Raw genomic sequence first — 27,730 nt, 5'->3', positions numbered from 1 at the left:
CTTTCAGGTGATGAACTGGTCATCTGCTAATGCCTAGACACACACTCAGAAGGAGGCCATTTGGGAAGGACAGGAATATTCACAATGGCATCTGGTAACATGGGTGTTCCTGGGTTTGTCTTCTGGCTGATGAAGATGGGTTGCAGTCTCTTGTTCCTTTCATGCTGCTGGGATGCTCAAAGACACAGTCTATACAATTTTTAGGCCAACTGTGGTGGTTTAAGGGTGTCCTGGCCCCAGATAATTCTATTGACTGGCTTAGTCACCAAGGAGTGGAACTGTTTGAGAAGGAGTAGAAGAATTAGAAGGTGTGACCTTGTTGAAAGACATATGTTGCTGGGGGGTGGTCTTTAAGGGTTCAAAAGCCTCTCTCTCTCTCTCTCTCTCTCTCTCTCTCTCTCTCTCTCTCTGCATGTTGCCTTCAGATCAGGCTGTATAGCTCTTGGCTACTGCTCCAGCACTATGCCTATCTGCTTCTTGCCATGATGATCATGAACTAATGCTTAAAAACTCTGATTAAGCCCTCAATTAGATGCTTTTCTTTCATAGGTAGGAGTTGCCTTGGTCATGGTGTTTGTTCGTAGCAGTAGAACAGTATCGAAGACACTGACCTAGAGATTCCACTTCGAGGCTGCATCCCAAGGACCAACTGAACTACAGAAGGGCTGAGCTGAGTGTGGGTGGAGCCTGTGGGAGTACCTTCAAAGGCTTGGCTAGAGCTCATTTCTTAGAGCACATGGCCAGTCACTGTGGGAACTAGCTACCTACAAGCCAGGTGCACTCCACTTATCAAGAGCTTGCATTTTGTTTTAAATGAGTGGCTTTGTATAATGTTTCCGTAGCAACAACTCCAAACCAATTGAGCCTTTTATGGAACAGGGGCACAGGGTGGTTTAGTAACCCACAGACAAGTGGTTCTGAGATGGTCTTTAGAAGTTGTGGCGTGCTTCCAGAGCCTCACCCACCAGCTCTATTGCCTTTTCAGGATCCCTGCTCCTAATTTTTTATAGCTTCTAATGCCTGAAAAAATAGCCTGAATGGCCAAGTTCAGGAACAGGTTTAAATGGGGTGCAACTTAGAATGGAATCATTCATAATGGGTGCGTGTAGAGTTTTCCCTAGAGCACTGGAATGTTCCAGGTATTAGGTGCTAAGGGGAAAGTCTCGCTTGTGGATAGAAAACAGTGAATACTGGGGGCTGGTGATGTAGAGTTCTCTCTCGGGCTTGTATACCTTCAGCTGTGCTTGTTACAGCAGGCTCATTTATCCACATTCATGAGCACCTGTTCCATTGTTCCAATCCTGAGACAACAGTGGCTTTTAAAGGTCAGGACCAGGAGTGTTCCTGCACGTGTGACTGCTCACTATCCAGCTTGTCGTGGGCTCTCTGCTATTACCTGCTTCTTCACTGTTGTACCGGATGTAATGCGCATCAGCCTCCCTTGGATCCAACACGTCACTTCAATGGACAATGGATATTTTCTGTCAACCACGGCAGCCAGTCCCAGTGTCACAGGGTGAGGGAGCATAACCACGGGCATGGAAATTTTGCAGGTGCTTTTAGAAGCCAACCCTACACAGAGTTCTTCACTGTTCACGGATGGCCAGCTTTTGGTCTGGCCACACCCAGCTGGTTGGAGGTATTCAGGCATTTACGAGTTCTGCAGATAATCTTGGTTTCAGGAGTAGTTTCTATCTGTATCCTTCCTCCTTCTAATGTTCATGCCTATGATTGCCCTGGTATAGAGTCTGAGTTCTGTGAGAGGAAGGAAAATCCTCAAAGTCTCCTCAGACTTCTCAGTCTCAGCTCTCCCAGTCTCACCCCTCCTGTGAGGCACAAAGCAGTCCATCTTCAGAACAGTGATTGTTACTGTGGCACAGCAAATCACGGTTCTGCTACTCACTGAGATATCCTGACCTCAGTTTCCTTACCTGTGAAATGGACAGAATAGCTAATGATACCGTAAATTAGTTGATATACAGAAACTTACTCAGAGTCCTTCTAGATGGATCTCACTCTGACGGACTGTATGAAACAGAAGAGTCACCAGTACGTATTGATCCAAGCTCAACTCTTGCTCCAGAGGGAAGGAAAGTTTATTCTGAGCCAAATACAAGTGACCGTGGATCAGGAACACAGACTTGGGTTGCCCCAAATGAAGTATTTTTCCTGTTTACTGCTAACATGGACTCTATAGTCACAGAACAAAAGAATGTCATAGAAAAATGCATATACTCAAAACTTCAGTGGGGACATCAGGTGGGCAGGTTCCAGCAAAGGGGGCAGGCTATCCCTGCTGTAGATTTCAGAGGCACTCTGATGACGTGCTTAGCTTTTAACTTGGTGAAAGCTGGTCGTGTGTTAATACACACTCAGGGTCTCACTTGAAGTTAGAATAATGTTAGGTCAGAGACAGGGATAGTTGATTATTAGTTATTAAGAAGACTTAAAAATAATCTGTAATGATTGTTTATGAGTCAGGGTCTTATATAGGCAAGCTGGCCTTGAACTTGCTATGTAGCTAAGGATAACCTTGAACTTCTGTTCTTCCTGCCTCTACTTCCCCAGTGCTGAGGTTACAGGTGGACAACACCATGCACCACTTCTACAGTGCTAGGGATTGAAGCCAGCATAGGCTAAGAAAGCACCCTACCAACTGAGCTACACCCCCAGCCTGGGGCTGTAATGTTTTCTCTCTGTCTACAACAGTTCAGCTACCCACAATTACTGAGCACTAGTCAATCTGCTAAATCTTCAACATAGGTGTGGCGTGTGTGTGTGTGTGTGTGTGTGTGTGTGTGTGTGTGTGTCTGTGTGTGTGTGTGTGTGTGTGTGTGTGTGTGTGTACTTGAGTTCACAACAAAAGGGTGGCTGTAGGGAAGGATAGAGATATGATGTCATAGCTCTTATGGCCACTCCAAAGGAAAGCCTGCTGTGCCTCAGGGACTTCATGCCCCTGTGGTTTGCGTATGTTCTTCCTTGCTGGAACAGCTCATTCTTTGCCTCATCATGAGTCAATTGTCATCTCTTCTTCAAAACTCATGCATGCACATGTCCTGTCTTCTGGGAATCACCCCTTTCCATATCCATTTTTACCCCAGTCTTCAACCAGGCTGTCTCCTTTGACATCTCCTACCCAACCTCCCCACTGCGTGTTATTGTCACCCTGGCCAGTCCTAAATAGCCCTGTGCTATTTAAAGAAGCAGGGCTGGTATTTCCTCTTTCCTTTGTGAGCCCCTGCCTGCACTGAGTGCAGTTTTTCCTTTCCAGCACCAAGGAAGGTGATGGACCAGGCAAGTCTAGGCATTCCCAATGCACTAGAAAATGTACTCCAATGCCAGGCTGTTCCCCACTGCTCTCAGAATCACAGGCTGGCCCACCGGCTCCATCAATAAACACAAAACTCAGAGTGCAGCTAGCTGAGTGGGTGGGGGTCAGGCAGGACTCCTGGGAATCTGTCTTTCCTCTTCAGCCTCCTCAGGTCCCTGCCACCCTGGACACCACCTCAGATCTAGTTTTAAGCCAATGGAAACCAAAGATCCTCTATCTGTGGCCTTGAGGTGTTTTGACTTTGGGAACTTTTCCTCTTTCTCGATACTGGCCCAAATAGCTACTACTTACATTCCTACATGCTTCCACTTTACTAAGCAAGCACACCCAAATAGTTTTCAGCCCTTTCTGAAATCAATGGCTGGGTGAGGAGGAGGAAGGGGAAGGGGAGGGTAACAGAGCCAGCCTGCCTGAGATCCATTTGGCAAGCCTTTGTGTTACATCCCACAGCTCGTCCAAGAGGCTGTTCGGGGAAGACACGTCACTATGTTGCTCAATGGTTTTTGTGTAAACACTTTTTCTAAGCACTGAAATTACCCTCTGTGCTGAGAGTAATGGCGATCGGGAAAAAAAGCAGGAAAAGGACCTTTAAGTTAAGGCTGGTGACGCAAACTTGCTTTTGCTTTTTGTCCTTTAGAACAGAATCACCCTCCTGCACTTAGCAGTCTCTGCAGATGGGCAGTGTACTCAATAGGGCCTCTACGGGTCAGACTCTGTCTCTCCCCATCCCCCTTCAATCCTATGCTTGAGTCAAGGAGAGTCACTCTAAAAGTGTTCCTGGAATCACCTTGAAAAATCATTGCACTGCATGGTGGTTGTGTAATATTCTAGCAAACAACAGTAGAACTTGGAAGTTTCCATCCCTCTATTGCTGCGTACTTGTGTGTCATGCACATCAATACATATGATCACGCTGGTTACTGTTACCAGCCCTGTGATGTTGTGAGCATTTTCCTTCGTTTGTACTATGTCCCGGGGATGCATTCCCAGGACCAGTGGAACTGCTTTCAGAATTTCTCCCACCTGTTTGCAATTGTGACCTTGCTGGGGAAGGAAGCCAGGAAGATTGGGAACAGAAGCTGGAAGATGATCACAAGAGGCTGGGAGAGGGACAGGGAAGAAAAACCCAAGAAGATCCCACAGCACTGTGAGATCGTGTAACAGGCAAGTGGATCTTTTTTCTTCGGGGCTCAGTATCCAGGTCATGGAGGAACAGGAGCAAGGAGATGTCAAACAAAGAAGAGGCAGGGCATGGAGTCAAGGGAGTTTGTTTCTGATAGAACGAGAACCTGTTCTCCAATCTTGCATTCCTCAGGGGCTAGCATGTGGGTGGGACAGGATGTTTGCTAGCAGTTAATGAGCTACACTGGACTGTGACCCACTTCGGGTCATCTTGGGTTGTTGATAATCTACAGGATTATTGCAACAAGCGTGGCTCGTGGGTGCTTGCTCCAAATGTCTGCCGAGCCTGCGGGTCATTTGTACCTGGTGGTGGTACTTCAGGGCTCCAAGAAATTGAGAATGCCTATGGGCCATGAGAGGTGGAATGCCCACATCCCTTTTGAATTCAGGGGCTTCCAAGATTCCAGCATCTGGTGGAATCCAAATAGCTTTGGCTCTTCTAAATGTCCTGAAGTCCAGAAGAACTTCCTAGCATAAGCCACACTTCATCAGCTACCCATGACTTAGATGTGAGAATGAGCCAGGGAAGGGAGGGTCATACACACACACACACACACACACACACACACACACACAGAGAGAGAGAGAGAGTGCCCCAGGGATGGGTTTGCATGTGGCAGGAAAGGCATCTTCGGGGAAATTCCTCACCCAGCTGCAATGTACACACCCAGCTGCTGAAGTTTTTCCTATGCCTCACTTCCTTTTTCTATAAACTGACATAACAAGACCTACATGAAGGATGATTTTAAGAGTTAACAAGTTAATAGAATAAAACTCCAAGGGGCAAGTAGATCAGAAAGGCTACAGAACATGCATGTGTGCATGTATTTCTATACACATATTCACCTTGTATGCATGCATAGATGTGCATGTACTTACTTCATTCATGTGATGCATATATGTATGTCCACAAAAGCACTGGGTCATATGCACTGCATTTTACCATTGTGTTATGTGTATCATATGCATTTATAAATACATTAAATGTCCTGTGCACATACTAAAGCCATTTTAAACAAACCCCACTGGTCACTCCAGCAATTCACTTGCTTCTTATTTCTGAGACTTAGAGTATTTAGTAACCAGTTCCTCCTGCCTCTGTACCCAGATTGAGAGACACAGGGGGACAGAACCACCAGTATGTTCCGAGGTACAAAATGTACAGAATGTAATTGCAAAGGTGGGGTACACATGAGTGACCAGCTGCTAAGAGCCACCTGCTCTCCTCTGATTTCCTGAAGTCCCTCTTTAGGCTGGTGACAGCTGTGAGTTTGTCTCCTGCATTGTGCTGCTGTTTCTGCAGCACCAGGATACCTAGAAATCAACTCAGGAAACCCCAGGTCCAGCCCAGAGCCCACGGAGTCTCAGCTAGGAACATTTTCCCTCAGGACTCTCTGCCTGAATGCCCAGAGTGTGAGCTGAACCAAGGTGCAAGTGTCTCTACCCATGAGACTCTTTAGGACCTGACACCAATCTGGCCTTCCTGTTCAGACATAGCTGCACCTTGGGAGGAGGAAGGGAGTTCCCCAGACACCATTGCAGAGATCCTGAAGTGACAGTTGCCTGAAGACATACTATGAATGCCTGTGCTGGAGTGCCTGCCCCCTATATTTATTCAAAAATTCAGCTAACAGTAGGCAGTTCTGACTTTTATAAACCCCAACATAATTCTGGTGCAGCTCCACACTCTCAGCCCCTAGGGCCCTTCCCAAGGACAGTCCCCTCAGGGACTTTTGTTTCCTTGTCCCCAGATGCATCTCTGTCTCCATCATGAGAACCGGTTATGTTCTATCTAACCAGCTGCTATCTGCCTGTCAGATTCCCCCTGTAGATGCTAGATCCTACAAGTTCTGTCTCAGAAAATATGGCCCAGGCCCACTCCACCAATATCCCCTGCCCCTCTGTGGCCAGAGAGACATAGAAAACCATTCTCAAGTGGCCTATTTCTAGCAGCTTGAGAGCCTATGAGTTTCTCAAGGGCACCAAGTATCTCCTGCCATAAACTTACTTAGTCCCCTGTGGCCCCATAGTGTCTCCAAGAGGCCCCCAAAGCATCACTAGCTCACACTGCAGTGTTCTCTCTTTGCATAGGCTAGCCTCACTGCCCAGAAGGCCTACTTCTCTCCTTTCATCTAGCAAGTGATCCACTGGCTCTAACTAGATCACAGCAGGTCCTGCCCTCACTGAACTGAGCTGTCCTGTCCTACCTGGGATCCTGGCTAGACAGGGCAGATGCACACTACAGCTTTTATGCATACTTCAGAGTAGGGTTACTGTGAAAGACAGTCCAGTAAATAGACTAGGTTTTGCTGGCCAGACCTCCTCTCCTGACTACTCAGTTCTGTCACGGTGGATTAGACGTAGCCACAGCAACACTGAGACAACTGGGTGTGGCTGTGTCCCAGTAACAGACACCTGCTTCACAAACATAGGTAGCAGGCTATAATTAGCTGGTGTGACCCAGTGTGCCTCTGCTTACTATTGATTTCTGTCCCCAGCAATCTAGGCTCTAGACTATGCTACTGACAGCATGGCACTTTCAGTGCCTTGAACAGGGATTACAGTCTGCTCCCCCAAGTTGAATGTGTGATGGCTCAGTGAACCAGTGAGTACTGACCCGTGGGTATCATGCCTACTGACTACCAGCCTCGTTAGTACAAAGGCTATAGAGAGGATACTTGTGGCTTTGTATGCTTGTGGCATAAAGAGGGGAATCATTGTGGCTGTCTAGGCTTGGAGTTACGCTAAAGCCCCTCCTCATATCCTGCAAACATTCAAAGAGCTGCAGCAGGGGTTGGCCTAGTGACCCAAGCTAGCTGGTTAGGGGCATTCGACCTTAGCTCTCAAGCCACCTATGTCTGGGATTGCTATACTCCTGGCAATAGCCCTGGATTCACAACTTCCCAGCCTTGCTCAGGGCCATTAGGATTGAAATCTCTGGGAAGTAGCTACAGGTCTGGGATGGAGAGATGCTAAAGCTCGCAGAGACAAGCTAGTCCTGCCTGAGGATTCATTCTGCAGCGCCTGTGTGTGCCACAGGCTACAAAGGGCTCTGTACACATCCACTTATTTAACTGCCATCCCAACTAGTCAGGTAAATGCCATAGTTTTTATCCTTTTTTTTTTTTTCAGAGCGGAAACTGAGGCCCAGGAAAGTTGCTTGCTTGAGATCACACAGAGCTGAGGGCAAGCTGGGATTTGTACCTGGCAGTCTGATATTGAGATTCTTGCTCATAGCAGCAAGTTGATAGACCCTGGAAAGTCCTCAAAGCCCCAAGGGACTCTCCCACCTTTGTGCCCATTCTACAGATGTGAATACTGCTGCACAGTATTCAGAATAAGAGAAACTGCATCTGCTTCAGGAATCTGTCCTCCAGACAGAAGTTCATTTTCAACTGCAGATAAACAGTCAAAAAAAATAAATAAATCTCACCTTTCTTTTTCTCTGTGGAGAGTGAAATAACTCACCCTTTGGTAAAACGCAGATGACAGACTATACATACTCACCTGAGTGAACTTCACTGGGCCTCAAATCATCAACCCCAGGATCAAGACAATGCTAGTGTGGGATTCAGTGAGTCTTCTTACCTCTCCGACCTTCAGTTACCCTGGCTGTCCATTGGGGAGTCAGAGTCTGATTGCCTGGGTTGCTCAGAGAGCTGAGCTTATGTTGGGCAGCAGTACCGCAGTGGCAGAGCCCTGGCCCTCCACACACATGGCTTCCTGTATCTCTTGTACTCTTCTGTGTAGTACTCTCAGCCCTCCGAGAACCAAGGGGACTTCACCCTCTGTACTAAACTGATAAGTTTAAGTAAGAGCCCAGTGAGCTCTTAGCTCTGCAAGTTCTTAGTCTAAGAAACTCCTGTGGTCTATTTTTACCCAGAGTCCTGGCTGTGACCTGGTCTTTGCCGGTGATTGCAGGCCTTCAAGGTAGTTTCTGTTGCCTGAAACCCAGCATTGTCTTTTCTGCCCCGATTTTTAATTGTATCTCGAAGAACTCACAGCCATTAACCCCAGGCCCTTGGAGATGCTTTGTAACAAGAAAAAAGTCTGCGTAAAAAAGAAGCCAGGGCAGCTTGAACCAAACCTTGCAATCTGTCAGACTAAATGTGGAGGCTTCCTATGGGAATTCTGTGGCTCCAGATGGCTAGGGAGCCTTAACAGTCCTTGCCACCCCTCTCTACCTTCCCACCTCTTGCTCTAGAACAGCCTGCATGCCCTGGGTGAAAATGAACAGTTAACTACGGTTGATGATCTGGGCTGTTCGCAGATAAGTGTTACACAGTGATCAATGCCTTGTGCTAGGTCGGCCTTCCCATTCAAGGCCTTCTTTCCATGACCAGGCACACTGTGAGGACCTCAGACTAGATGGGTATGCTTTTCAGTCCACCACTCAAAGCTGTATCAACTCCAAGAGCCCCATTTATCTTCCCTTCAAGTCCCTCAAGCTTGGTGGACTTCCAGAACATGCTCAGCTATGTGCTGGCTGCAAGCCATTTGCTTTACAAGTTGGCCTGAGGTTGTGTTCAAAGACCCACACATCAGATGCCAAGCTTCAAGAACAAGAAACCTGAACAGGAGGCCCTGATAATCACCTGCTCTTAGCTGGTTTATGGTCGTTGTCCATCTTTTCTTGCCCTGGCTATGACAAAGATCTAAGGGAAATGACTTCAAAGTAGGAAGAGCTCTGTAGTAAAGAAGGGGCCTATATGATCTGGGAGGCCCACGGTCTCCAGTGGGTTTGGGGTTGGAATTTGGAGACAACAGTTGGCCTGGTCTCCCTGATGCAGTGCAGCATCCTCCAGCCATGGTCACAAGGCAGCTTCAGTGATTGGGTTTTGATTTTTAAGCATTGCTAGGGGCACCTTTCTCACACACCAGTCCTATGTTCAACTTCGCTGCTCTGCGCTGAATTGACTTCATGCTGACCCTCAGAAAATGGTTCCTAGGCTGCCTCTACCCTGACACTGTTTTCTAGAGATCTCAGGTCAAGATCCTGAGAGTGGGGCGATTCCTCCACTCCCAGCCCCCTGCCCAGCACTGGACGCCACCAGTTTTTAGTGTTTTAAGTTAGTTAGACAGTTCTATTTTCCAGGTGTAAAATTGCTGTGTGGTCACAGAAGGAAAATCTTGGAAATCTAAGAAAACCGTGAGAGCTCAAAAACAAACAAACAAACAAAACAAAAACAAAAACAAAAAACAAAACAGATAGAGACCCAGATTCCCATGGGCCTCCCCTTCTAGGGAATACCTGTCTGGCCCAGTGTTTAAGGCTCGTTTATTCCCTGGAGTTCTGGTTCAGTAAATTTTTTTCAGTGTTTTCTGATTACACAGTACAGCAGATAATTCCGGTGGCCATTGGAAACTCCAAGTGTGCCCTGAGATGTGAGAATGCTTCACGCTGAACGCATAGCTCATCTGGTAGCATATTTGGACCAGTGGCTTACCTGATGATTTCTTTGTTTTCAAACAGAATCTTACACATCCCAGGCTTGCCCCCAAATTGCCTGTGTAGTTGAGGCTAGCCTTCAAATCCTAATCCTCCTGCCTCCACCTCCTAAGGCTCGCAGCCTGCACCATGCACCACCTCACCCTAGACTGATGATTTCCTTGCAGCATCACGTGTTGAAGCGCTCTGGCAGGGTGCTCACAAAAATGACAAGATGATAAACATCTCTGCACACAAAGATGATGATACATTGAGCTTTTTTTCCTGGAACAGATTCTTAGGAGGTTTTCAGGATGGAAGGGGACAGCCTTTTTCTAGGCTTTTTCTGCCCGGGTGACTGTTCTTTTCATGCCAGACAGAAGGCTGTGGTAGAGCAGACCTGGCGAGGACCAGGCCTCCTGGCAGGGGCTTGTGGCTCTTTGTGCTGAGTAGGGACCAAACCCTAGGTGCTCCTGGCTCAGCAAGGGCAGAGAAGGCTGGCATTTAACTCAGTATCCTACACTGATGACTTGGCAGCTGTATGAATCCTTATGATCAGATCAAGTTTGTCTTAAGGCTAAGATGACTCAAAGCTCTTGGAAGGACTGACCCAGCACGTCTGTGCACAGATGCTTCTATGCCAGGAAAAGGGCCACCTCCAGCTAAACACAAGTCCCAAAGAATAACTACAAAACAGTGCCAGTGGGAACCTACCTCTATGAACCCTGTCTCTGGTTCGATTCTTGCATTCTTCTTCAAGAGCCTTAGAAACATCAAACCTGTTGTGCCTGCCTGACTTCATTTGTTCTCTGCTGCTCTTGGAATTTCACTTTGTGGTGAGGTTTATCCTTGCTGTGGTCCTTCTCCACCTAGGACATCACATGACCCAATGCAAGGGTTCAGTCATCATGAATGGAATGAGTGCCAACTGAATAGGTGAAGCTGTGTAGACTCCCACCCAGGTCACAAATGTGAAAGCTAGTATTAGCAGTTAGTTGGCCTTAGTCAGGGTTTCTATTGCTGCAGTGAAACACCATAACCAAAAAGCAAGTTGGGGAAGAAAAGGTTCACATGGCTAACACTTTCAGATCATAGTCCAATCCATCATTGGAGGTGATCAGGACAGGAACTCAAGCAGGGCTGGAACCTAGAATCAGGAGATGATGCAGAGGCCATGGAGGGATGCTGCTTACTAGCTTGCTCCCCATGGCTTGGTCAGCCTGCCTTCTTATAGAACCCAGAAATAACACCCCAGGAATGGCACCACCCACAATGGGCTGAGTTCTTCCCCATTGATCACTGAGAAAATGCCTTACAGCTCGATCTCCTGGAGGCATTTCTTTAACTGAGGCTCCTTTCTCTCTGATGACTCTAGCTTGTGTCAAGTTGAGTTGACACGTAAAACGAGCCAGGACACAGTCCTTCAGCTACTTCAGTTTTTCCGTTCTAGAAGTGTGTCTCTATGGCTTCTCAGACACTATTACTGACAAAGGATAGTTGCCAGGGACTTTCAGAAAGTCCCTGAAACTGACCAGATTCACCAGGCCCCTTTCCACCCAGGAAAATATAAACACTAAAGACTTCACATTTGACTCAGACCTTTGATGCCACTGACAGTCCCCTCCATTGTAACAAGAGGTCATGGAGACCAGGAAGGAGACAGGGATTTCCCCAAGATGAGGTCCGTGCAGGTTCCACCTAGTTCCTAAGCCTGCTTCTCTGCTATGTTATCATACCAGTTATTTCCTGAGTCCTGCCACTTTGATGCCATAGCAGATGATGCCATAGCAACACAGTCCCATGCTATCATAAATGATATCATAGCAGTACATTCCCATGACACTGTAAATTCTTTACAGACAGCCATTTTTCTTCCTTGAACATGTATGACAACCTCCAGGAGACTGCTCGATAATTTGGGCAGCTCTGGGATTCTCCCCACTCTCTGGGAAATTACTGGGGCATTTCACAAGCCTGTGTGAGACACCAGCCTTTGTAGATGAGCCATAGTTAGGTGACTTCCTGTAACTTAACAGGCAGGAAAGGAAGCTCCTTGCTTTGTATCACACAGCCCTGAGAGGGCAGCAGTACCAGTTCCTGAGTTCAGGTCTCCTGGGTCTCTGTTCATCTGTATTATGTGTCAGGTACTTCTTAGTTCCCAGGAAAACTCTCCCTGCTCCTTTAACCCCCAGCTTGCAGATAGAGACCTGAAGTTCAGAGAGGTGGTGGTCTCTGATTAAGACTATAGAGGCTGTATGTAGAGGAAACAACTTTCATTTCAGGCACATGAGACTTTAGAAGCCAGCTTGTAAACCTGACTTCGGCCTGTTATGCCAGGACAGAGCAGTTGAATTTAATCTGTCCAGGTAACTTGTGAAGGGCAAGAAGTGGTTGGAGTGGGAGGGAGGCTGGGACCAGATGGAAGGTGGAGAAGGTAAAGAGCCTTTCTCAGCTACTGGAGAAAGGCAAAGGAAGACAGACGGTGACATCCTGTGATAATCTATATGACATATCTGAAACTATTCACCTAAGTAGTTAATGTTTTCTAGCAAAGAAAGTACCAAGCATGCAATAAATCATTAGTAAGTATAAGAACCTATCTGCTGATAGATAAACCAGAAAAGTCCCATTCTACCCTTGGTTAAGGTTTTTGCAAGAATTTAAGGTGCCAGACACCCTTATCCCCACAAACCTCATTCACTTGAACCCTGCCTCAACTTCCCGAGCCTTGCTTTTCTGTACGAGCAAATGTTGGATTGACAATAAATCACAAAAAGTGTTTGTGGATCTTTTTGAATTCTTGAGATGGGTGCACTCTGCCCAAGACATCCAGGTTTAACCCAGGAGCTTGAGAGAATTCTGGAGATTACAGTAGGAAACGGGAAGGTTTACACTTCCCCGCCCTTTCTCTGCTGTGCTGATAAGCACTTAGGTTACTCCCTTCAATCCCCAATTGGAAAGCTCACTGCCAGAACTTAGAGATAAAGACCTGGGAGCTGGCCACTCCATGCTCTTTCCATGCTCTAACCCGTGCTCTTTCACTATTTTAGCTTGTGAAGCCTACCTGATGCCCACATGCACAGAGAACATCTCTGTGCTCAGCATGGGATGCTATCTGTACTGAGGAAAACCTAGGCAGATGTGCAGGTCACCTTTACTGCAGTTTTATGTCAATTGCTTTCCTCATCTCTGAGAGTAACTACAACTTTACGCTCAAAGCCCCATCCCCAGCAGATCCAGCAGTCTCAGCTCAACCTCATCCAGACATATCTATGAAGAAGATGAAAAAGGCTGAAAAACTGACATGTTATCAGTGCATCTTGGAACAGTCCAGTGACTCCCAAGTTAGCTTCCATCAGGGGTCCTGGTGTGAGCATCACTCCCGTTTAAGACTTTGTCTGATCAAAATCTTGCTGGCATATTCAATAGTGCCTGGGTTTGGTGCCTGATTATAGCTGTCTCGTATGAGGCTATGCCAGTGCCTGGCAAATACAGAAGTGGATGCTCACAGTCATCTATAAGATGGAACACGGGGCCCCCAGTGGAGAAGCTAGAGAAAGCACCCAAGGAGCTGAAGGGGTCTGCAACTAACCAGTACCCCCAGAGCTCGTGTCTCTAGCTGCATATGTAGCAGAAGATGGCCTAGTTGGCCATCACTGGGAAGAGAGGCCCCTTGGTATTGCAAACTTTACATGCCCCAGTACAGGGGAATGCCAGGGCCAAGAAGTGGGAGTGGGTGGATAGGAAAACAGGGCGGGTAGGGGGAGGGGTATAGGGAGCTTTCTGGATAGCATTTGAAATGTGAAATGTATATAAAGAAAATATCGAATAAAAAATAAAGACTTTGTCTCACTCATTGTCTCAGCTTCAGTCATGCAAGGTGATCAATAAGTTATTAATCTCTGTCTTCACTGCCTTCACCATCCTTGCCCAAGGGGACCAATCTATTTTTCCAGATGAACTGCTCTTGGGTGCAGCTTCTCCTTCATAGATAATTGTTCTCATCTTGAGGGTGGGCTGTCTGCCCACAGGCCTTGCTATTCCTGGAAATCAAGGTACCTGTAGGTTTAGGGCCATGACTTACCTTTTTGCTTCCATTTGTTTTGTTTCTATTGAGAATAATAAATCTCAGTTATTTCCAGGATGTCATTGAACTTGGCTTTGTAGGCTAGGATGTCCTTGAACTTCAGATGTTCCTACTACCATTTATGCAGAGGTTATAAGTGTGGACCACCATGCCCTGTTTTAGGGATGATAAAGACCCAACCCAAGGCTTCCAGAACGTTAGATAATCACTGTACTAAAGGAGCTACAGTCCTGATTTAGGGTGTTATTGCTGTGAGCAGACACCATGACCATAGCAACTCTTATAAAGGACAACATTTAATTGGGGCTGGCTTACAGTTTGCAGGTTTAGTCCATTATCATCATGGCTGGAGGCATGGCAGCATGCTTGATAGGCATGGTGCTGGAGAGGTAGCTGAGAGTTCTACATCTTGATCAATAGGCAACAGGAAGAGACCTTGAGACACTGGCCTGGCTTGAGCATCTGAGACCTCAGGGCTTGCCACCACTGACTTGACATACTTCCTTCCAACAAGGCCACACCCCCTCATTATGCCAATCCCTGTGAGCTTATTGGGACCATAGTCTTTCAAACCATCACAAGTCCTGACCCAAATACCTATGTTCTTAAAGGGGGATGAAATAGAGAGCTTAGAAGTCACTGGTTTATAGATGGATGTTCCTTGAGTAATTAACATGCTGAGCATCAGAGGTCATGGATTGCAAAATGCAGGTAAATGGGCCTGGCTCTCCCCTGCATGTGGGCCCAAGTGAAGAACATTTTAGCAAAAGCAGCCTCAAAGTGCCTAATAAAAGAGACCACCATGAGACTCTTAAACACTCTACCTGTGCCAGGTGCTCAGCGAGTTTGCAGAGCCTTCTTCTGAGAACAGTGAGTCTCTTCACAGCTCAGCTCCATCCTTCTCAGGTCCTGCAGGTACACTCACCTGTGTGGCCAGCCCTTTGCTGATAGGAGATGAAGGCAATGATGAGCTGCTTCCTGGCTCAAGTCCATCCATCGTGGATCCTCACCTGGGACTCAGAGAAGTCCTTAGAGCAATGGTTCTCAACCTTCCTAATGCCGAGACCCCTTTAATTATGGTTCCTCACATTGTGGTAACCTCCCCAACCATAAAGTTATTTTCATTACTACTTCATAATTGTAATGTTGCTACTGTTATGAATCGTAATATAAATATCCATGTTTTCCAATGGTCTTGGGCACCCCTTTGAAAAGATCGTTTAGTCCCCAAAGGGTTTGCAATTCACTGATTGAGAACTGTTGCCTTAGAGGGTAGACAAGAGGGCCCCAAAAGTTTCTCCCTGGGACTTCCTCTATCTTGGAATAACAACACCTAGCATAAAAGATAGGCTTGGCCTGGGGACTCTAGGCTGTTCAGGTTCTCAAGGACAAATAAAACCATAGAAGGGACATGAAAGTAGGTGTGTAAAAAGACTTTGTCCTTCAGTGATTTCATGGGTGAATGTCCCTGGACCTGGCAGGGGATGCCTAGTTTACCAAGCTACAGGGATGTTCCTTCTGTTCACCGTGCTGCCCTCTCCCACCATGCATTGCAGGTCCCTTCCACCTGGTGGTTCTTTGTCCCTCAGTCTTCCTGCTCTCTGCTCCCTGTGTTTCCTCCATGTCGCCCTCTGGAGCTCAGCAAGATGCTCTTCTGGGGCCCCCTCCCTAATACCTGCTCTCATATGCCCTCAGTGACACAGAAGGTATTTTTCAGAACTCAAGGTGTCAGTCCTGCTCTGTTCTTAAACAACCCAGAGAGAGCTGAGCGTCTACAAAGAGCCACACAGCCAGGGAGCTATGGGGCAGGGATTTTACCCAAGGCACTAAGCAGGAACTCCGCTAGGACCTCTCTGTTCCGCACTTTTTACCGGAGCTGGAACTTTGCTTGTGACAGTGAGTCATACAGCAAGCAGCATGGGCTGTGGCAGTAGCCACCAGCCACCAGGCTAATGAGCACCCGAAGTTTGCTGCCATCCAGGGACTCTCTTTCTATTTAATTTTGATCAAATTACCTTATTGAATTAGTAGTGCTAATTGGCTCATTGATTAGTACAGCCAAGGAGCTATGTTTTTCATTCTGAGGTTGAATTTTAATTAGAATTAGCTACATGAAGCCCGTAGCTTTGAAGCACTGGGCGAGCCTGTCATGCCAGCTAACAGATCAGCCTGCTGGCAGATGCTGCAAAGACCCCTAGCATCTGGACAAGAGACAAGAGTTTCATGCTGCCCATCACAGCAGGGGGGCCCAGCTTCTACTTGCCTTGGAGACTGAAAGCTTTTCTACAAACTTGTTCTCTGTTTACTGGTTTGTGTGATTAGACTCAACAAACAACCAGGGCAGAAAAGACTTCATCTTATTTACAGTACCATTACCATAATCAGGAATGGGGCCAGGCCTGTACTGGAGACCTGGTAATTTTTTGCCAAGTGACTGCAGGCTTCTGACGCAGCATATGAAGCCAGAGGACTGGACCAGGTTTGTGCTGAGGATCCTGCTCTCAACAAAGTCTCTGAACTTGGAAGGGCATCGCTTCAGAGGGCTTTTTTTTTCTGATGCTCACAGCTCAGACCAGCCTCTCACTGTGTCTTGGTTCCTCCCAAGAACTTGAGACAGGAGTTCAGAGCATGTGAACTACCTAAAAAGTGTTTCCAGAGGAGCAGGGCCAGGCAGAAGGAGCTGCAGAGCTTCTGCTGGGGCTAGCCTTTATTCTGATCCACAGCATAGATACCGGCCCCATGTTGGGGGAGGCGAACCAGCTTTCTGGGGTGGTGGGAGGGCTGACTTTCACTCGGAGCTACAGAACAGGGATGGCTCTGTTTTGGGGGACAGGGCCAGCTTCCTGTGGTGGTGGGTCAAAAGGGAAGGGATTTCTAAGGTGAAGCAACTACTATATGACAGGAAACTTGAGAAGCAAAGGAGTAAACAGGTCCTGTTGATCAGGACCCAGTGCTGGGCTTTCTTTGGGTTGTAAATGAATCCGATGACCCTTGGGGTCACTTCACTGGGCAGGCAGGTTTCAGGTGTTTATTTCTTTGGCTGGGATTCAGATACCCAAGGTCCCTTGGGTCCTGTGGATTGTTTTAGAGACGCCAAGTGTGACAGCTCTTTCCCAGGCAAAGGAAGAGTTTGGAAGTGACTCAGAACTTTGTGTGCTTTGTAAACTTCTAGCAACCCACTCTTGAGAGTGGTGACACTTGACGTTCGTTCGTTCGTCTGAAGGCAACATGGGGGAGCTGAGGGTGGGGGAAATTTGCTTCCCCTATGTGAGCAGAAGGCAGCTTGATAAAGCTTGGCAGATCTCCAAATTCCTGAAAAAAAAAAAGATCGTGCAAGGAGTAGGGGGCGTCCCACATGTGCCTTCCAACCTACTGTCACTTCTGTGCCTCTGTGTGCCTAAAGATATCAACTTCCTTTCCTGGAAGCTCTCACCCCATCCAAGTGCAATATGAACTTCCGACCCAGTGGGCCCCAGAGAATGTGTGGAAGCAATGTCAATTTAGGTCCAGCCCCTTGTGCCCGTCTTCAACCCTCATACATCAGTCATCATCGCTATCTGACACAGTGTTTAGCATGTGATTCTAGGAATAGCCTTAGAACACATGTTCACCTCTCATTAGAACACAGACCCTCCACTATCCTTCTCCCTCGCTCCTTCTCTTCTAGAATCAGGCCATACCCTGCTGCAGGCTCTCTTAATTTAAGAGTATAAGCCCTACCTCATTCTTAGGAATTCAAGGCTATTTCCTCCAGGACCTCCACCTTGTTATATATGGCTGCTGTCTTTTTCTCTCCTATTTCAAGGCTCCTCCATGGCTGCCCAGGGTCACAGGCTCTCCTAATAAAGTTCTGAAGCATAATTTTGTGTCATCTCTTTTGTGTGAGTTTGCGGTAATTATTAACACTGCCCTTCTTTTGCAGGTGAGGACAGAGGGTCAGAGACATGAAGTGGCTTTACTTATGGCCACTGAGGTGCTAAATGTCACCTTGGGTAGATTTTTACGAATCAAATGCTTGGTGGTAGGAAGTAGCTAGTGCTCTGAATCTTTCAGCTTTGCTGCATGCAAACAATACCTAATACTTAACTCCAGTAAAGGATTTTGCTCATGTGTCAAGTGAATGTTATCTGGGGCTGCGGCTCAGTGATGCTCTGGGACTTTTCTCAGCCTTGATCAGGCTGAGAGCAGTCACTAACTGGGACATGACTAGCTTCTATGATACCTGAAAGGACCGAACATTGTACCTTCTCCCAGAGATGGCACATATCATTTCCAGAACAAGTGGCACAGCCATTTGACATTGATGGGCCAATGATGTATTGCCCTCTCACAAAGTGGATGCGATAAGGAGGCCGGGAATGAATATTTGCACAGTACCTTTGTCTACCAGCCAGTTGGTTGTGTAGCTGGGTGCCCAGGTCTCACCTGTACCTCTGTCACTTGGCTGTAGTGTGACTATCAGCATCATGATCCACTACTACCTTGTACCTCAGCTTCTCCATCTTAAGGTGGGTGTATAGCTGGAGCCTTGAATTCCCTTGCTGAGGGGTAAGCATAGCAAAATGCCATCAGCAGCAGGCTTACAGGACAGAAATGAGTTCTGGAGGCTAGACATCCAAAGCTAAGGTGTTAGTGCTGGACCTGGTGAGGGATCCTCCAGACTTGCAGATCTCTCCCTCCTTCCTCGCAGCCTTTCTTTTCTGCCTGGGTGTGACTCTACCCTTTCATGTTTCCTGGTGCCACATGTGGTCTTATGGGACTCGAGGCTGTTTAGCATATGACCCACCTCGGCAGTTGGAGAAGCATAACATTCATGACCTCCTCATAGCTTACTGTTATTAACTAGTGTGGTGATGGCTGATTCTATTTGTCCTTCTCAACCTCAACTTCCTTATCTGGGAAGCAAGCACAAGAAAATGGGAATTGTGCACCATGTGGCCAAGAGCAGGTGACGATGATGGTGGTGACTAATATTAATGATGGTGGTGACGGTGGTGAGGGTGATGACAGTGGTGACCGTGGTCGTGATGATGTCATGCTGTCATGGTGATGATGATGATGTTTATATGGATGGTGATGAGGGTTCAAGATGCATAATCAACCACCTGATACGGAGGTATAGATTAAGTTGGTCGGAGGGCCTGTCTACAGGGGATTATCTTGATAATTGTAATTGAAGTAGAAAGCTCAGCTCGTTGTGACTGGCACCATTCCCTAGGCAAGGGGGAATATGAAATACAGCAAAAGATGTATAAACTGAGGGTTTCTACACTGTTATGTCTCAAAGAAACTGGAGATGCCTATTAACATATCAAAGTAGACTCTGGCCACCAGTCTCTCTCAGCCTCAAAAGTACCTGTTACAGAGTCAGGGCATCTCTCAGAACTAACTCTCATCCCTACTCTAAGCATCTCCAGCCCCTGAGCTCTGCCTCTCTTCCCTAGCATCTCTTTCCTGTATACCTCACCATTTTGGCCATGTGCTCTCGTAGTTCTTTTTGCTCTGTTGGTCTTCTTTTGTCTCCCTCTCTCTTCTCTTCCTCTCTCGCTCCTCCTACCTCTCTCTTCTCTCATGGTCCCATGTATTCTGCTGGCCATGCTCAGGTTGGACTCCTCCAGATGCCCTCTGGCTGAGCCCCACCCTCATCGATACAATCAAACCCTTGTTCTCAACGGTACCTAGAAGTGACCACGTTCTCATCTTATCCAGGCACCAGATTGATAAAGTAAGGACATGATCTACTCTGAGACATGGTTTAAGGGAAGGTTTTTCTTGTAGATATGATGGGGAAAATTGCCAGAGGCATCAAGAGGAGTAGAGAGTAGGGAGAGAAAGTAGTAGACTAAATATGGTCAGCAGAATGGAACAGACCATGAGGGGTGGGGAAAAGAAGGAGAGGAGATAATCAAGGGAGGGGAAAATGAGAGGGGGGAGGAGAACACATGGCTGAAATATGATGTAATGAGAAATGAGAAAGTGGGGGAGTTACTTGATAGGGATCCTGAACTTTTTAAGATTGGAGAAGGCAAACTGACCACAGGCATGCATCCATTAATGTCTTGCTCAGTGCTCTTGGCTGACTGTGATTTGACCGTCAGCCCCTTCAATTTCCTGCTGCCTTGACTTCCTCTCAGTAATGGATGGTAATCTGGAATTATGATCCCAACAAACACTTTATCCCTTAAATTTCTTTAGTAGGGGCATTTTGTCCTAGCATCAGAAAAGAAACTGAGACAGATGGTCACCACAATGACAGTGGTGTTCTTTTTGAACGTGATAGTGATGGTGACAATGTTTTTTTGATAATAACAATGGTAATGGTACAGTAGCAGTGCTATAATGAATTGATATTCATGTCTGTGATGATGACAGTTTTGACGGTGGTGGTAATAGTAGCGATGAGTACAAGGCAGGGAATAACTATTTGCACAGTACAGTAGTAATGTTTGTGATGATAGTAGTCGTGGCGATGTTGGTTGTGGTTATGACCATGATGGTGGTGAGGATAGTCCCCAGACTTTAGATAGCATTTATAGTACACGTCTTAAGTGCTGTCTTTATTTTGGTCTCTGAATCATCCCAGCAACCATGGGAGATAAGCACTATTGGCATTCTTAGATGGAGAAATTGAGGGATAACCACATGCTGTGACTCACCTAAGGTGTGGAGACACTGAAGGACAGCCCCAGGCATCTGGATCCACAGTCAGTGTCCCTAAGCACACATGCACCTCGAACATCCTGGGCTCTGGGTCATCCACTATTGATGGCAGCCCTCAGCTAACCCAGGTTCAAGGAAATAGTCTAGTGAAAGAGAAGTAAGGGCCTGGCCTCTCAGAAAGTTCTTTTCCTCCTGGTAGGAGGAATAGCCTGAGGAAGGAGCAGTTATTCAGGACATAATGTTTTCTGATGTCTCCATCCCTCTCAGAACTTAGGGCACAAGCCCAACCAAACATCAGGCCTCCCTCATTCTCAGATTCAAGTTCTTCCCTCTACAAACTACAAGCTATCTGCCCCCCCCCAAAAAATGGTATAGACTCAAAGCTTCTTTCTGCCTCCTGCCCCAGTGTGACCTATGACTGTTAAGTTTGGTCCAGAGCCTTTCAAGCCATGATCACCTGCAGCAGCCTCCACACTCAGCTGACTTTGTTCCCACTGCTACAGGGAAATAATAAGTACTGCGTCAGTCCACCTGTCTATGAGTTTGATTCTTTCTTTCTTACTTGAAGGAAGACTGTTGAGACGCTAAACAAGGGGGACTACGTGTCACATGTCCCTCCTGATGGACACACATTAACTCAAGGGTGGAACTTCTGCCTTCCTCTGTCCCTGGGAATCAGAGACAAGCTGAATGCTGAATGCAAGCATGGGCTTACTCATCAACTATATGACAGGGGAGTCCCTCCCCCACCTCTGAAACCTCTTCGAGCCCCTCCTCCCTCCTGGGCTGGGTTTCTGTAGTACTCAAAACCCACCTAATAAGTCTCTTACCCAAAAGGACAAAGTGTGCCTGCACCTCCAATTCTGAGACCCGTACGTGATTTGCAGCAGGCGCCTGAGTCAGAGATCATGGCCTTTCACCTAAGATCCTTATCTCCAGCCCAGGCTGTGACCTCATGGTTCAAGGGAAGCTCACATTCTTCCTGCTGCCCCCTCCCTGTGAGGCTGCTATGCCCTGGAGGTTGGGATGTGTGCTGGCCTCAGCCTGTATTGGTGGGCCCACAGGAAGGGGCTATTCCCTGCTCCTGTCTGCTTCCTGCCCTAATCGTCCCCCCATAAGGGGGAGAAGTTAGACCTGCCAGAGTTCCCAGGTAGCTCAGACTCTGGGGCAAGTGCTCCACATTTAACATTTTGGAACTTCAGTTTTGGGCAGGAAGTCGAGAAATGTGGCTCTCTTGTTACCTCCTGGCACTGAACAGTTAACAGAGCCACTTTACAAGTTTGTGTTTCTTGTGTAAGGCCGAGCTGGGCAAACTCTAGGAACGCTCTCTTTGGTCCTACAAGCATCCACCTTCTTGATGATGAAGCTGAGTCCTTGTTTCTGTTTTCCAGATGAAGAAACTGAAACTCAGAGAGATTAAGGACCTCCCCTGATGTGGCACTTCTGGTAAGCACTCCGTTCTCCTTGACTCTAGAGCCTCTGCTCTGATTGTTTGGGATGGTGTCAGGCTGAATGTATCCTCCACCAAAGGCCGGGCTGTGGCTTTTATGATGTGACCTCATGCAGAACTATAGGTTTACCGGAAAGAGTTTGGGGGACTTTAACTGGGACGGGGGCTGGTATGTGGTTAGGACACTCCAGAGCTCCAGTGTTTTGGTTTGAGAAATGACTCCTGGGTGACATACAGAAATCTACCTCCCCAAAATGCCCTCTGAGGACCCAGCTCTCTAGGAAGCAGGACTCTGAGTCCACAGAGGCACCAGGTGCCTGATTTCATTGCATCCTACCTCAGTCCACAGAGGTGCCCACAGGCATCTCACCCCCAGGTGGTTGGTTTGGACAGTTACATTGCTTGGTTGTTTTATTTGTTTGGTTTTTGCAAATTGGTTTCTGCAAAGCCAAAGGAAGGCCCTCCCCGGAAATAATGATTTGCTCACCCAGGGCCAACCAGAAAAGCCAAATTCCAGACTTAAGATCTCAAGCCTGCTTGCCCCAGGTGGACGCTGCTTCGTGACTAGCTCCTCTTCGCGCTGAGGTCTCAGCACCTGGGAAGTCTGAGATCTCTCAGCCCTTATGAGAGGCAGGCAGGAAGAATATGATTCCCAGGCCTGCGTGTTCTTCTGTGTCCCAAGTCACTGTTCTCAACTAGGGCCCAGGGCAAGGCAGCTCCAATCCCACAGACAGATCCGCAGGGAACAGGTCAGCAAGGGACTGCAGTGTCTGTTGTCTCGTGGTTAAGACAGGAAGGGAAATGCTACAGAGCCAGGGAGTGAAGCAAGGTGGCTTTAAGGTAGGCAGGAGGACTATTGGGCAGAGTCACAAATTCAGTGAGCAGTTATGGTGGGGGCTCGGTCAGTAAAGTCCTGCCTCGTGAGGATGAAGACCTGAGTCTGATTCCTCTACTTAACATTTTCAAAAGCTGTGTACACTGACACATGCTTGTTCTCTCAGCACCAGGGACACCACGACAAGATCCCGGGATTTCGCTGGCCAACCAGCATAGCCTAATTGGCGATCCCAGGTCTCTGTCTCAAAACACAAGGTGGATGGGTCCTGACCAAAAAAAAAAAAAAAATGACATCTATCATTGACCTCTGGCCTCTGAGTGTGTACCTGTGCACACTCCTGCCCCTGCGCATGCATGTGTATCTGCATAGACACAAAATAACAAACAAAGTAAATGCAGTGAAGAACAAGACTCCAGGGTAAGGCGACTGCTCTAAAAACAGCAGTGTGTGTGAGGCCCTGAGTCAGCAAGTGGACTTGATCCCCTATTACTGTCTTCCACCTTGACTCTCTGTGAGTTCAGTCTCCCCTCTTCCCACCAACACAGCATTCCTCTTTGTCTTCCTCTGCCTGTCATCTCCAAGTGCCTATAGGATTCCGGGAGGCTGAGGGGGTGGGCAAGAATACTCAGATAATCCAATGAGACAGGACAAGGCTGTCTGTTCCAGGAAGCTGTTTACTGGTCCTTAGTGCAATGCCCTCAGTGAGATTTGAAACGACTTCATTTTGTTGTTTTGTATTCCTTCTCCAAATGCATTTCGGAGATAGGACTGTGAGGCTCTGGACATCACTAAGCCAGGCAAATAATTCCAAGTGGAGCAGAAGGCTCTATTCATAAAGCAAGGCTGGGTGGATGTGGAATGCTGGCCTCGGAGAGGGAGACCCAGCAGGCAGAGAGGCTGGAGCTAGAGCCATGCAGCAGCAGCTGGCAGACATGGCTTCTATCCAGGACTTCTTTTCCAACCTGTGGTATCATTGGCACCTGCCAGGAATCCCCTGTACACTTGCTACAGCTGGTCATACTATAAGGGATATGCTCAGACAGCCAAGGACCCCAAGTCCTAGCTTCAATGTCACCACAGACTGGTGGACATCCCTAGGCTGGTCCCATCTTCTCTGTGAACCTCAGATGTTAAAGCTTGGGAGGTGGTGACATTGGAGTGCTTCTCCAATCCAGAGATGTGACAAAGCTTGTGACTGAGGTCTGCGGCAGTGAGCAGGGCAGCAAGTGTCCTGGTAGCAATCCAGGATTTTGTTTCCTGGCCTCTGGCTCTTACCACAGAAATATCCTGCAAACTGCAAACCCCAGCACTCCGGCCCAAAGCTTGCAGGCTGCAGCTTTGGGTTAGCGTTATATCACCAGACCCTCCATGGCTTGGGGATGCACAGGCTGAAACTCATTTCTGGGCATAGTTGAGCAGTACTTTCTGGGAGCCCAGAAGGAGTTCTTAAACCTTCCATGAACTGGATTTCAGTCACCTGGAAAAAGAACCATCAGAAAGCCATTCTCCCTGGATCCAGACTGGGAGGGCCTGTTAGTATTTCATAAGGAACAGGCCAAAAACATCCTGTTGCAGCCTAATGGGATGCAACCCAGCCCTGCCACACCCTGCTGCAGGGGCAGGCTGTGGCTTTGCCAGCAAGCCTGCTTCATTGAGGGTCATCGGATTACTCTGATCCCATATGCCTGATACGAAACAGATCCTCATGAAGGTCAAGATCCCAGTCTCCAGCACAGACTCAGACCCTGGTTATGGGAGAATCAGATCCTCCTTTGCAGACCTGTGTAGATAGCAGTGTGTGCAAAGGCCCTGAGGCAGGGAATGTACCTGGTACCCCATCGCCCTATTGCAACTTGACTCAACTGTATATTCACTTTTCCTCCTCCCCCACCATCACACCAGCCACTCCTCTTCATTTTCCTCTGTCATCTGTAAGGCCCTATCATATTGGATGGTGGCAGGGAACAAGAAAAATCTGTCCTATGTCTTTTGATTGGGGAACAGAGCAAAGGTGTCTCTAACAGGATGCTCTTTGTGAGGACTCTTCATCCTAACAGCCTTTCCCTATTGTCCATACTGCAGAGAGTTCTTGGCTAATTTGTTCTCATAGTCTCCAAAATGTAAAGGTTTAGAAATTCCTCCACTCACTGTCTTGTGTCTTCTTCCTCCCCAATATCTGCCCAGAATCCGTTGGCTTACCTTGGTCCTGTTGATACAGCTAATTTTATTTTTTCAGTCCGATCAATTTGTTTCTGGTGCCTTCTATCTAGTAACCCAAACATCCCAAAGATCCTGGGGAGGGGAGGCGGGGCAGAGACCTCAAAGCTTCAGAGGAAGGCAGTGAGACAGGGTGCTCTGGCTGGGAAGAGTCCGGGACAGAAATCTGCTCAGTCACCAAGGTATGCCTGGAATAATCTTATTAATAAAAATATTTGGACATGTGGGTAGGGTTGATTTTTATCTCATTTGTGAGTGAATGTGCTACCCAGTCCCTGCTTCCTGGAGGCTTCAGAGAATGTAGGGCTCCGGTCTATCTTCCTTAAGTTCTGAGAAGCAAATAAAGGCCTGGACCCATGTCTGCCCATACAGTAGATTGCTATCGGAGACAGGAACCTCAAGTGTAGAGTGCCACCATTTGCAACAGATGGGTACAGAGCCTTCTAGCCTGGCTTTGTAGGAGTGTCAGCAGGATCCCTGAGAACACAAGAGATGGGAAGGAAGTCTCCCAACCATGGCGACACTAGAATAAACAGTTGCTATGTGGAAACTGAATGATTTAAAAAACAAACCACTAGATATATCTCAGCCTCGGTTCCCTTATTTGTAAAACGCACATGGTCCCTGCTGTCTAGGTGATTGCGAAAGGCATTTCTGGTCTCTCATCTAGGAGCAGAGTGGGAACAGTGAAAGAGAGAGCTGGGCGAGGGGCAGAAAGGAGGACTTGGGGGGAGGCTTAGCTTCAGGCCCACCCCTTCAGCTTTTCACAACCCATGATGTTCACTGATCCCTGTGTGGTCTAGAAGATGAAGATGCACAGTCTGAGGTAGGAACAATCTGAGTTCCATTTAAGGAGGTGCCATTTGCCCCAGCCACCATCCTGATTTGAATGGATCTGTGAGGGAAGAGCCTGTGGGCAGGGCAAACAGTTTGTGCAAGTTCTTAGGCCTGTTAGCTTGAGGGGTCTTCTGTAGAGACAGACGAAGACGAGAGCCAGCTTGGGTGGAATTTTTTTTAATGTTTCATAGTCATTGCTTGTCTTCCTGATGACAAAAAAAATACATTTTTCCCAGGGCAAGGCCTTTTCTTCATGTGCCAGTCATCCCAACACGTGTCACAGCAGAGACATGGTAGAAATGCTGTAAATACTTTAGTAACGGTGGAATTAATGCCTTCATGGGAATTCGAGGTGTGTTTAATTATAAATGTATTTTACTTACTCTCTGACAATTTAACATCTGGGTATAATGTATTTTAATTATATCTACCCCACTACCCTCTAACTCTTCCCAGAACTCCCAACTTGATGTCATCTTTTGACATTTTCTTAATTTGTAGCTATTTATGTTCAGTTAGTTTTGCCCTTATAGGTATAAGGCCATCCATTGACCTACCAGGGGCCACACTCCTGCTTGAAGAAATCGATTCTTCCTTCCCAAGTGACCATCAAGTATCAGTAGCTTCACAGCTAGAGGTGTCAGCCTTATGAGTACACATGTATGAGCACATGCAACCTACACATATACACACACACAGTGCAGTATTGACTGGCTTGATCCTGTGCAGGCAACCACAGTTGCTATTAATTCGTAAGTACAGTGGTCCTGTCGTGACCAGAAAACATTGTTTCTCAGCTAACTTTTGTGAACTCTGTCTCTTTACAGTTTGTTTTGTTTTGGGGCGAGGTTGGGTTTTTGTGCTTGGGGTTTGGGGATTTTTTTTTGGCTTGTTTGTTTGTTTGTTTGTTTTATTCCCTCTTTTGCAACATACCCTAACCTTTAAAGGGAGGAGGTGTGATACAGATGATATATTTTGGTGTATTATAGATGTTGTGTGCACGCGCGCGCGTGTGTTTATGTATATGTACCTGTGTATGTGCGTGTGAGCATGTATGTGAGCATGCATATGTGTGTACCTGTGCATATGTTTGTGTGCACGTGAGTGTGCATATGTGTGTGTGTGTGTGTGTGTGTGTGTGTGTGTGTGTGTGTGATATAGATGAATACTCCGCCATCACTTATTCTCTACACTCGACCAGTTGTGAGTTTTTGTATCAACCACCATCCAGTGCGAAAAGAAGCCTCTCTGATGAAGGCTGAGTAGCGTACTCATCTAGGAATATAAAACAAGTACTTAGAAAGCAGTTTCATACTATGTCTATTTCATAAAATAATATTAATATCCTCTCTCTATGCCCTCCAAGGCATGGATTCTTGGCCAGGTATGAGAGCTTATCTGTGAGTGGTCCCTAAATCCAACCAGAGAGTAATTGGTACCCCCATGGCACCAACAGGATGCCACGATTGCACCGATGGCATGTCTTGCCAAGGTAGTCATTATTGTAGCTCAGCAGGTTGCTCAGGATCTTGTGGAGGTGATGTGGGCTTGGATTGTATTCCAGGTGTGGAGGGGATGAGGAGCTTTTGGGGCAAAGAGAAGCACGGGAAGCAAAAAATGCAAGAGTCTGGGGCTGGATTCTGTTTTATGTTTTGGAACTAACCATTCAGGCTGTGGATGACGCCAGACCCTGCAAAGGA

At 47.2% G+C, this 27,730-nt stretch overlaps 1 protein-coding gene across 4 annotated transcripts in view; it reads left to right on the top strand.

The window, feature by feature from the left end:
- St3gal1 (ST3 beta-galactoside alpha-2,3-sialyltransferase 1) overlaps positions 1-27,730 on the top strand; it is a 74,072-nt gene that overhangs the window by 26,260 nt on the left and 20,082 nt on the right. For 2 of the 4 annotated variants that reach the window (XM_006520665.4, NM_009177.4), the window contains one exon: positions 22,080-22,134. The gene's annotated coding sequence lies outside the window, so the exon portion shown is untranslated. Of the gene's footprint in view, positions 1-21,652; positions 21,839-22,079; positions 22,135-26,266; positions 26,383-27,730 lie in introns of those variants that run through there. The other 2 variants (XM_011245529.3, XM_006520664.4) reach the window with 2 other exon arrangements.

This window comes from Mus musculus, chromosome 15 (assembly GCF_000001635.26).
Source record: "Mus musculus strain C57BL/6J chromosome 15, GRCm38.p6 C57BL/6J".
Lineage (NCBI taxonomy): Eukaryota > Metazoa > Chordata > Mammalia > Rodentia > Muridae > Mus > Mus musculus.
Note: the sequence above shows the minus strand (reverse complement) of the source record. Positions and strands in the feature narration are given on the sequence as shown.